The sequence below is a fragment of the Trachurus trachurus genome, assembly GCF_905171665.1.
Source record: "Trachurus trachurus genome assembly, chromosome: 16".
NCBI classification, from domain to species: domain Eukaryota; kingdom Metazoa; phylum Chordata; class Actinopteri; order Carangiformes; family Carangidae; genus Trachurus; species Trachurus trachurus.
In genome coordinates, this window is record NC_139902.1 from 8538453 (window position 1) to 8550120 (window position 11668).

General features: G+C 39.3%; 1 long non-coding RNA gene across 1 annotated transcript; it reads left to right on the forward strand.

The window, feature by feature from the left end:
* Nucleotides 1-1613: 1613 nt before the first annotated feature.
* Nucleotides 1614-3611, forward strand: LOC310998764. The gene is made up of 3 exons (XR_014596013.1): nt 1614-1678; nt 1916-2017; nt 3450-3611. It is a non-coding gene; the product is annotated as an uncharacterized lncRNA (long non-coding RNA).
* Nucleotides 3612-11668: the final 8057 nt, after the last annotated feature.

The following is an 11668-nucleotide window of genomic DNA, read 5'->3' on the forward strand; positions in this document are numbered from 1 at the left end:
CCTCTGACTTTAATTCTTGATGAATGAAAACATGAGTCTGTCTTGCGCCGGTCAGAGAATTTCACGGTGCGCGTGGAGGCTCATAAATGTAGTGTGAAAACGCTTTGCTTTTCCAAAACTCATCGTTGTCCCTTTAAATTGCTTGTGTAATACTTATCTATCACTTACCTATTGTTCAGTTTTAAAGCAGAAGTGATATATTTGTGTTAATATAAGTCTTAAATAGTTATATCTTCCGACAGCAATCACTTACATAGAGTGTTTGGTCTGAAACACGGGTCTCTCAGTCACTCTGCTGTTCAAGGAAACTCGTAGACTCGTGTTTTTCCGTCCTGTGAAGTTGTATCAGTTTGATCTGGTACGAGTTCACGGGTCGGAAGTTACGAGTGGCCGTTATAGTGACTTTCACAGGTAAAACAGGTCGGAAAAACACGAGTGGGTTGCCTGGAACGCTACAAAGTCGTAAGTTGTGACTTGAAGCTGTAATTCACGATTTCAAAAGCCTGCCTGGAACGCAGCATTAGCGAAAACGACCGGATCACTCACTTCTGCTTTAACATTTTATTCTATATTGTTTATTAAAAATGCAACTTGCAACTTCAGCCTACATGACTCAGCCTCTCCGATGCTCTGTCCATTTTTGTTGATTTCTATGATTCAGGGTTTGGAGAACTCACCTGAGACAGGCAGGCATCCCCCAAACTGCAACTACTTCTGAGCCAAACAGCACCAACTTGCCAAGCAGTAGAGAAGACGCCAATACAACCTCAGAGAAGGAGAGCAAAGTCGGGAGTGATGTGGTTTACTCTACTGTGAATTTCAGGGAGAAAAGAAGAAAGAAGAAAGAAGACGACTCTGTGAATATGGTTCCACCAGGTAGTTCCTACCTAGAGGAGGAGAGGTGCATTATGGGAGAAATGGGCAAAAGTTTTGTCAGAGAAGCACTGGAGATGAGCCTATATGAATCAGTGGAGGAAGGAGGTGTGACGAAAGTGGAATCTGAATATGCTCAAGTAAAGTTTAAGAACAGGAAAACTGCACGCAACTAGATCAACGTTTTATTGGTAGCTACGGCAGCATATAAAAAAATAAACTGGGTTATTACATGCCCTTGCTTTTCAGATAATGTCCTATTTTCTTATTTTGGATTTTTTGTTTTGATTGATTCTAAACATTTTGAATATCCTTATTACAATATTTGCTATGCTGATGTTGGATATATGAGTCCTTGCTGTTTCACATTTATGTTGCTGAATGGCAAATAGATTGTTTTTCCTATATGTTAAAATTGGACTGATTATGAATCAGGTGGATTTTTGTTGTTGTTGTTGTTCTTTTTTTCAAATATAAGTTGGTTTATTCATTTGGACACTGGGACCTTCTATAACATGTTGTTTGCAGTGAAAAATATTACAAACATGACATGATCAGACATGTAGCCAACTGAACATCAGGTAGCGGAGTGCTTAGAAACTGACAAGAGTCTCTCTCTTTTGAGCTGTGTTGTCTTTGAGGCTGACTGCTTTAAATGAGCCCCAGCAAGTTTCCTGTTTGAGACTGAATAGAGCAGAGGGGGTGTAGAGGGGATTAGGTGGTGGTAAAGTGGTGGACTTAGTAAGTCCAGTAATAGACCAGTGGAGTATCACAGACAAATTCACACAACAGCTCATCTAGCACGGTAAGCCCTCGTGTTCATATAAACTGAACAAAATATAAAATCCAGACTATTTTTCAAATTCTCAAAATGACTGTCACATTACTTACTTTTGTTTCTCTTGTTGGGCTGTGCTTGTATAGAATTAAAAATACTAAGCATTTTCATCACTGTCACTGTGCCACAGTGTAATATAGCACAGTAATGTGTAGAAATGGTGCGATACAAAAACATGACAGTCCCTTAAACACATTGTTACAGCTGCTGTGTTTCAGAAAGTAAGACGTGACTTAGTGAACGGTGCAGTGACTTCTCTCTTCATGGAGACTGTTCATCTACTCAGACTGCTGAGCTTATTTACTGGTAATGTTGAGCTTCCTCCTTGCCTTTTCTTTTCTGTTTGTACTAAAGTATTAAAAATAACAACAATACGCTTATATTTCAGTAATTAGTGTCATCCAATGAACTTCATGATAACCTTCTGAGACCATTTGATGAGGTTACTCTTAAAGCAGAAGTAAGCGATCCGGTCGTTTTGGCTAACTTCCTGTCAGCAGATGGAGTTAGCAGTCCCCGTCCTCGTCCCTACGTCACCACATTCACCCGCATCCCTTGGCTGCACACACAGAGAGGACCGCCCCTTTATGCCGTTCTCTCTCCTCATTGGATAAAGGTTGTAGGATACAAGGAAAGTTTTCTCCTCGGCTTACAGCAGAGCAGAGTGACTGACAGACCCGTGTTTCGGACAAAACACTCTATGTGAGTGATTGCTGTCGGAAGATATAACTATTTAAGACTTATATTAACACAAATATTCCGCTTACTTCTGCTTTAAGTTAGGTTACATTTACATACTCATGGCAATGGACGTTATAATGATTACTATTTAATCAGACAAAGTATTCAGAAGTATTTTTTTTACGCTTATGATGATGTAATGTGAGGCAGAGAGAACAACTTTAGCAAGCAAAATAATTTTAATAGCTTTTAATCTTGTTCTTTTTTGTGACTTACCCAGAAAGCTATACTGTATACTGTTTTAGCAATGTCAATGTACAATATTTCATCATATCATGGTAAGAAATAAAAAAAACATTTGAAAGCATTTGCTGCATTTTTCTAGTTCATTTGTATCACTATTGGCAATGTAGTGGATCTGCGTTATAAGAAAAGGGTTGATGTGCGTTATCTTTATATGTTGTAATATATTTGTGAGGAAAACTGACAAGTCATTATCTTTGGCATAAGGTCACAACTCTTTCTTTTATTCATCATGTAAGCAACATGATGAGTGACTCTGTTGGAAATTCTGCTTTGTGGTCAAATCGCATTCAGAATCACGATTCTCACGAATGTCTATGCATGTGTCACATATTTCACTTCTCCAAATATGGCCTCAGAAAATTAAAGCAGAATTAAGCGGAATGTTTGCGTTAATATAAGTCTTAAATAGTTATCACTTTTCACTTATCACTTATATAGAGTGTTTGGTCTGAAACACGGGTCTGTCAGTCACTCTGCTCTGCTGTAAGCCGAGGAGAAAACTTTCCTTGTATCCTACAACCTTTATCCAATGAGGAGAGAGAACGGCATAAAGGGGCAGTCCTCTCTGTGTGTGCAGCCAAGGGATGCGCGTGAATGTGGTGACGTAGGGACGAGGACGGGGACTGCTAACTCCATCGGCTGACAAGAAGTTAGCCAAAACGACCGGATCGCTTACTTCTGCTTTAAATAACCACAGCTGACCCTGATGGTGTTTTATAATACGACTTCCTCCTCTTCTCGCCCCTCAAAGCCATCACAGCTCTACAGCAGGTGAAAAGCTGGATCATCAGTGTACCCAGAACAGTTACTGCAGTGGAGGGGAGCTGTGTTGTGGTGCCATGTCAGACACAACCTCATACTCACGTCACCTGGTACAAGTACCATAAAACAGCTTACCCTGTGGTGTATGACCAACTTTACCCAGATACAGCTCAACAACAGTTCAGAGGACGCACTTCAGTGCCGGGTAATGCTGCAGAGGGAAACTGTACCCATGAACAAAATGCTGTTCAATCTTGGTTCAAACTTCTTCACAAACGTTCACAGTTAGACATGCGATCATGTTTGAGCTAGTGGTGTTTCTCACTTTTGGTGAATGGTCTCCATTCTCACTTTAAAAGAGCTGGAAGTCTTTTCTCTCTACAACAGAGCTAGAAGCCACTCTGTTGGCTCCATTATACAGTGACGGTGTTCAGCACTTGAATCATTTTGTGTGTTTGACTGTGAGATCCATATGATTCTGTGTTTAATCAAATGTATTTGTAGCTGATGTGAAAGATGAATAAAGTATTGTGTCCCAATGTGCTTTGAACTTTTGATCTGATTGAAATGACTTCATTTATTAAATGATTTAAATGTTACATGACCTGACATGTTATAACCTCACATGACCAAACTTTGTAAGAGTGCTCTGGTCCAGTTACGTAAAGTGCAGTCTTACCAACCACTTTGAACCTCCTCTGCTGTAACATGTGAACACTCTGCCACCTAGTGTCAACTTGTCTTATCACCACAAAAGAAGAACTAATATACTGTATGTACTCTCTTTTCTCATCAGTGTTATTGACACTGACAGTGGAGAGGTGGAGAGAATCAATTTTTCACTCTTGTTTTGCACTGATGTTAGGCTGATTAAAGCTGCAAATAAATCTTTTAATTATTTATTAAATTGTCTAATAATTGTCTATAAAAATATAAAGAAAATTTACCACAGCTTGTTTGCTTCACCCAATAGTCCCAAATCCAAAGAGTCTGTGTAGCTACAATGGCCGACAAGAGCGATAATTTGAAAACAAACTCTAACCCTGACCAAAGAACGGACACCTGTACTGTTTTCTGATGTAGCTAATTTGTTTCAATTAATAAGTTCATTTGTTAACTATTCAAATCAGCACTTAAAGGGATAGGTTGTGTCTTTGACATGAATCTATATGACATCCCCATCAGCAGTTATGTGGCCTGAATCAACCGTGACTTTCCCGGACTGCGTCCCGTGAGCGGAGTTCCGGTCGTATGCACCCTTGCCATGAAAAGCACCCCCTCGCGGGAGCGCGCTTACGCCGCTCCACTGTTGGAAAAGTGAAGCAATTCGCCTCAATATCGCAAACAAACGCTGGGGGAAATACTGTCTCTGATTTAATTATTTGTGAAGGGAATTTTTTTTTTTTTTTTTTTTTTGAAATTTGTTTATTTGTGTGGCGGTACGAGGGGTGGACCAAAAATAATAATTAAATTAATAAAGGGAATTTACTCAAATCTATAATTGCTGTAACTTAAACCGACAACGCCACCTGGGGGGTTTCACCCCAGGACCTTTAAAGTGAAATTTAAATATAATCAACAAAACAAAAAGGACACACAGGTACGCAACTCAAAATGGCAGGAGACGTGGTTCAATAAATTATAACAATAGATTTTATTTTCACAACAGATATCCAAATATTGCAAGCTTAAAAGTATAGGGGGGGAATGGGGGGATAACTAGTTCCTGTAATGATGAGAAGGCACAGCAGGGAGGGGTAAGAGGGGAAGGAAATCCTTCATGTTAAAGAGCACCCCATTCACACGTGAAACAACTCAAAACTATAATGTGTAGAGAAAACAAACCAAGAAGGTGTCACACAGCACACAGAGGGAAACCATCACCCAGGGACACCACCTCCACCGCTGGCTCTCAGATACTAGGAACAGGAAACAGAAAGGGGACAATTAATAAGGGAACCACCATAAACAATAAACACAAACAATTAATATAACAGTTTCCAAAACAAAACAAAAATAGAAACAATTTATCTTAATACAAAATTAACCAGGTTAAGGGAAAAACACAGATTAGACCAATAAATGATTGGTGCTTAACCCAAAACCAAATGAAACAAAGAAACCAAAAAGTAACCAAAGAAAATAACCTCTGGCCAGAAATAGCCTAAATGATTTCTTAATTAATTAATCATGAAACAAATACTAAATCAAGAAAAATAAAGAAAACAATAAACATAAATCCTAAATCTGATGGTTCACACTCACTCATCAACCTGTTTCTCTCACCCACACACGCACACACACACGCACACACACACACACACACCACACAGCCACAAATCCTCGTGATACAGCCGCTCTGCCCGTAGCGCAGGACGGGGCAGAGGGAGCGTCTGCAGGCGGCAGGTGTCACAGTCTGTGGCGAGCAGAGAATGCGCCGAGGCGCAGCGTTGAGCAGCGGTGAAATCCGCCGACAACAATTAAAAAGTCAGACAATCAGTTTACAGTCTTCACTGAGTCGCGGCTCGACTCGAGGCCCGGCGAAGCAGCAGTGATCCCAGGCTACTTATCTTAATGTGTCCAAGCAGTAGTAGAATATTTTGCAGGCGTCCTTGTGACCAACCAAGGAGGGAGAATGTACTGCTCCGTGGAGGATGGAGCGTCTCAGGTCTGCGGATGGAGCGTCCGGAAGCTACAGGGACAATCAACAGGTTGCCAATCAGCTGATGCCACTAATTACTCAAAACACAAGAGATGCTGCGAGTACGCACCTTAGTCCTCCAGTCACAGTTGCGTACTGGAACGGGGACAGTAACCGCGGCCAAAACTACCCGCTAACAACACAAATAAAATAAATTAATACCATCCAGTGAGAGCCAAAACACGAGCAGCAGCACTGCAGCCATGCTCCTTACCTGTGGGAAAGCGGAAGGCTGCAACCAGGAAGTGGGTGGAGCTCAGTGCCAGGGAGCAAGAGGAAGAGAGGGGGGGCTAGAGCCTTCCTATATGCCCTCACTCCTCCACCTCATAGGCCAACCAACTCACGTCAATTAAGGAGGCAGAAATGTGACAGCACATACCATTACATTTGGATAAAACCCCTTGAGATGTATCATCTCGTTTTCGAGGGGGTCCAAACATTTAAACAGACATAGATTCAACAGACAAACATGTACTCAACAATATAGAAAAACAGACAAATAAACAAGCAAACCAAAAGACAAAAACAACAGTACAAACAAGGACAAACCACAGTTATTATAACTACATCGGGACAAAACAAAACAACCATAGTAGGGCCACAAAGGTCAATACTGGGACTAAAATGACAGTATATAATGAATAGTAACAGATCAACAAATCAGAAATGAGTCTTCAGGGAAAACAGGAACAGGTCACCATGAAATGAAAAGACAAGGCATGCTTGAAAGTACAAAGAGTGGAAATGGATCTGATATTAGCAGGAAGGTTGTTCCAATCAGCAGGTGCTTTAAACATAAAAGCTCTTCTACCAAATGATTTGTTGACATTGGGAACAGAAAAAAAGGGCTGCGATGAATGTCTAATGTGATAACTTGTTGTATATGGTATAAGATACTGCTGTAGATAGGATGGGTAATTAAGATAAATGCATTTGTATATCAGCTGTAACCAGTGCATGTGTCTTCTCATGTTCAATGTTGGCCAGTTGAGTCGAGTATACATTGTGCAGTGATGAGTAAGAAAAGGACATCCAAGGACAAATCTACAGAGTCTGTTATAGGCTATGTTGAGTGGGGCAAGGTCTGATTTATGGGCACTTTGATATATAACATCACAATAATCTATAATTGGGAGTATAAGTTGAGTGGCCAGTTTCTTACGTACATTAAATGAAAAACAAGTACGAGAACGGTACAACATATTAATCCCAAAATTGACTTTGCGTAAAAGATGATTAATGTGAGGTTTAAAAGTAAGTTCAGAGTCTAGCCAAACACCGAGATATTTGAAGGTGTCAACTTTATGCAGTGGAGAGCCGTCATTACAATTTATAACACAAGAACCAGGGATGGATTTAAGTTTTTGTCTGGTACCAAATATCATAATATAGGATTTTGATTTATTAAGAAGAAGTTTATTACAAGACAACCATTCCTGCACAGAAATAAAATCGGACTGAAGGGAAGACTGAATTTGAGTTATGTCAGACTGGGATGTATATATGACGGTATCATCAGCATAAAGTTGAACACAGCATTTAGTAAGACTTGTTGGAAGATTATTTACATAGATCGAAAATAGAAGTGGGCCAAGAGTTGACCCCTGAGGGACACCACATTGTTGCGTAAGAAAATCAGATTGATATCCATTTAAGACAACACACTGTTTTCTGTTGTGAAGGTAAGAGCTGAACCACTGGACTGCATTGAGAGAGAGACCAATATTGTACAATTTGTCTAATAGAAAATAACGATCAACAAAATCAAAAGCTTTACTTAAATCAATAAAGATTGCACCAGTGAGTTCACCATTTTCAGCAGCAGAAAACACATCATTTGTAAATTTCAAAAGAGCAGTTGTTGTTGAATAGTTCGACCTGAAACCCGACTGGAAAGGTGTTAATATATTGTTAATTGTGAGATAGTGAGAAAGTTGATTATAAATTAACTTTTCGAATACTTTAGCGATGGAACATATGATAGAGATTGGTCTGTAATTATTGGTGTCAAGTACATCGCCTCCTTTATGGAGTGGGGTGATGCGAGCACATTTCCAAACAGCTGGTATCTCACAGGTAGACAATGAAAGGTTAAATAGATCAGCAAGTGGATATATTAGAACATGGGAAGCTAATTTAATATACCTGTTCTCTAAACCATCAAGTCCTGGACTGCTATTCACCTTCAGGTCATTGATGGCATTCTGAACTTCTAATGGTGAGATTTTCCTAAATGAAAAGGAACTAGAACTGGGACAGGCTGAAATATGGCTAGAGGAGGATATAATATTAGATTCAGGTAGCAGTGAGGAACATACAGTCGAGAAGTGCTGATTGAAAGTTTGGGCAATAGTTAGTGAATCATGGATTATAGTATCATCAGCTCTTATTTTATTAATAGAGTGTTTATCTGATGTATTAATAATGGTTTTAATTTGATTCCAGAATTGTTTAGGATTCTTAAAGTTAGATGTGAGAGATTCTTTATATAGAATAGAAGAGAATGATTGGTTCGTTACACTATTTAAAACTCTACCAATGAGTGCAAATAACCGATGTTCTCCTTAACACAAAATCAACACTAGGAATGCAAACCAACACCTTTCAGTAGGCTATGCCATGATATTGTGTGGAAATGTACCCCAGCTATAATTACAAAATGAAACTAATTTTTTTAGCAATTTGAATGCATTTGACGTGGCTAAATAGGCTAAATATTATGTAGCTTTTCCTTTCCTTTCCCTTCATTTTTCCTTTCATTTAGGTCGAAAACAATAACATTCTGATCTAGAATGTGGCCTGCAATGAAAAGGTAAAAATGAAGGAATTTGAAGTGCATTGATTGTCATCTGTTTCTCAATATTAAAGGATAGGCTCTCTCTGTCTTGTTTTTAACAACGTGCACCCTAGTTAACTTGAACTAGGAAAGGGCCACATGGATGAAACTCACTCTGGTTACACATAATACTCCCATCTCTAGACTGTGAAAAGCATTTGATGCTGGGATCAACAGAAATAAATTACAGGGGGGTGCTTTTCAGGGCAGGGCTGTGTTGTTCCACTTACTCGCCCTGAAAAGCACCCCGCCGAGAAATCAGCAGTTTGTTGTAAAACTATTGTAAAATAAAATTCAGAAGAATCCGTAACCAGAAAGCCTACAAGTCGCGTAGGTGACGTCACACACCAAATGCCGCCTTTTCCCCTGCTTTTCCCGTGTCAGTTGGTGACGTATTTTTTGTGGGACACCAGATCTGTAGTCCGTAGAGTGTCCTCACACAAAATACATTATTCTGTTGCCGTTTTACGATAAACTGCTGATTTCTCGGCATGAAACGTGATGTTTTAAACAGGTAGAGGTCATATTTTTTTTCTCATGGCACAATTCAATTGGATCACAAAATAAAACTTTAACTCCCGTTCACTTACATGGAGACTTTTTCCGAGTTGAGGTCCCATGGCGACGTTACTTCCTGCTTCCGCTTAGGCTCTCAATTATATAATACCTGATTGTCTGATAGTCTGTGTTGTCGGGCTGATCTTCCATCACAGACTGCGCTACATTACTGGTCATCACCCGGTCACCCTGTCTGTCACAGCTACAGCTGTGAGTCTAACTTCAACTTGTCGCTTCCCTTTCCCTCCTCTCTCTCTCTCTGCCCGTTTTAACTCCATCTGACGAAGTTCAGCATCACATCAGGTTCATAAAGGTCTCCCTTTTGCTCTGTGCTAAAACAAGGGATGGCTTCATCATTTGTGTCATAATCAGATATGTTTACGTGAACTATCCGAGCAGTAAACTCCGTAAAACAGGTGATGGAAACACGCACAGCTGTCACCAGGCGGCAGCGCGCAGTGATACGGAGGGAGAGAAAATAGCGCCAAGCAATTGTGAGGTCAGACTTTTTCGTGGACAACGGTTTTGTGATGCAAATGTATAACTCTTTTGAACGCATATTGTTTTGAGAAGTGAAACGCTTTATTTTCGTGACCCCAGCCAACTAGCCAGACTATATTCGTCAGCACCAAAACCAAGCCAGAACTCCACTCACGGGATGCAGTCCGGGAAAGTCACTGTTGATGTAGGCTACATAACTGCTGATGGGGATGCCATAAAGATTCATGTCAAAAGACCTGAACTATCCCTTTAGGTTTCAGAGTAAGAAAAAGTAAAAAAAAAAAAAAAATAGTAAACTAATTCAGGACCTCGAACACCACTAAAATAAGAGTGATTAGATGTTTGAAAGATGATGACACACAGTTCACTAAATAAATTCACACCTTGACAGTGCATTTACAGTGTATTTGTAGGGTTTCCTACAGAGATGAAGGTGTGAAAAGACAGCGGTACAGCTAAAGTTATTTCTGATCAAATGTCTGCCTCACCCTCACACTGACTAGTAAAAGTGTGAGTTCTTCATTTTTAAGTTACTTTTGGACATTTTGATAAAATGCAGCCTCCCTTCTGAGGAATTGCACTTCTCTACACCCATCTGGAAATGTAAGTCATAAAACCTTACTATATAACCAATGAATATCAACATTGAAGACCAGTGTAAGAGTTTGTATATTTCTTTGACTCACTGGTCTAAATTAATAACCGTGTTAAAAAAGACTGATGTGCAGAGAAAGAGTCAGAATCCCTGCGTCTAGTTGGACACTTGGATGTGTCAGGCTGTTGTTGCTGTTGTTTACAGGTTCTTGCTTTGGAGTACATTAGTGACAAAAACATTTGTAGATTTATAAAACAACTTGTCATCTGGGTTTCCTTCTTTACTGTTATTTCATGTCTTCAATCTTGTTGAATAACTGCTGTGTATTTTTCACATCCTGAACATTTCCTGTACATCACTGGTCAAATAATCTTGCAGAGCTGAGCAACATTTATCTCCATAGCTCCTTTGGCCTTTTGTAGAATCAAAATAACTACAGATTAATTCTCTGTCAGATCTTTCCAAATGGTGCTGGTTAGTAGAACTTGTAAAAAAAAAAGTTTTAACCAATTCTGTCGTCAGACCAAAATAACTATTTTGATAAACATGTTTTATAAATGAACTCAAAATGTGAAATGCATTGTCTTTGTGCTTTCAGCTGCATAAACAGAAGAAATGAACCAAACATGAACATTTTTCATCTGTGATCTACAACTTGACTCTCTGCTGATGAACTAAGATGGCTGGAGCTGTGACTTTTCTGCTCATTGGCTTTCTACTGAAAGGTGAGTTCAAGGGCTTTAACATCAGCTTTGAAAACTGAATAAAGGAAAAAAATAACAAGAAAGGTGATTTACAATCACACCAACACACTGTTACTTGTTTAAAGTATTCAGAGTAGAGAATGTCAGAGTGATGACAAAATGATATCCTACAAAATGAAAGAGGCAAACTATCAATATCCCAGGTCTGTTTTTTTTTTAGATATTTAATATGGATTAATCTTTTTATTACAGTATTATTGGAATTTCGTTTTCAGTTTTTCTGAAATCATAATATAGTATACCAAGTCATTGT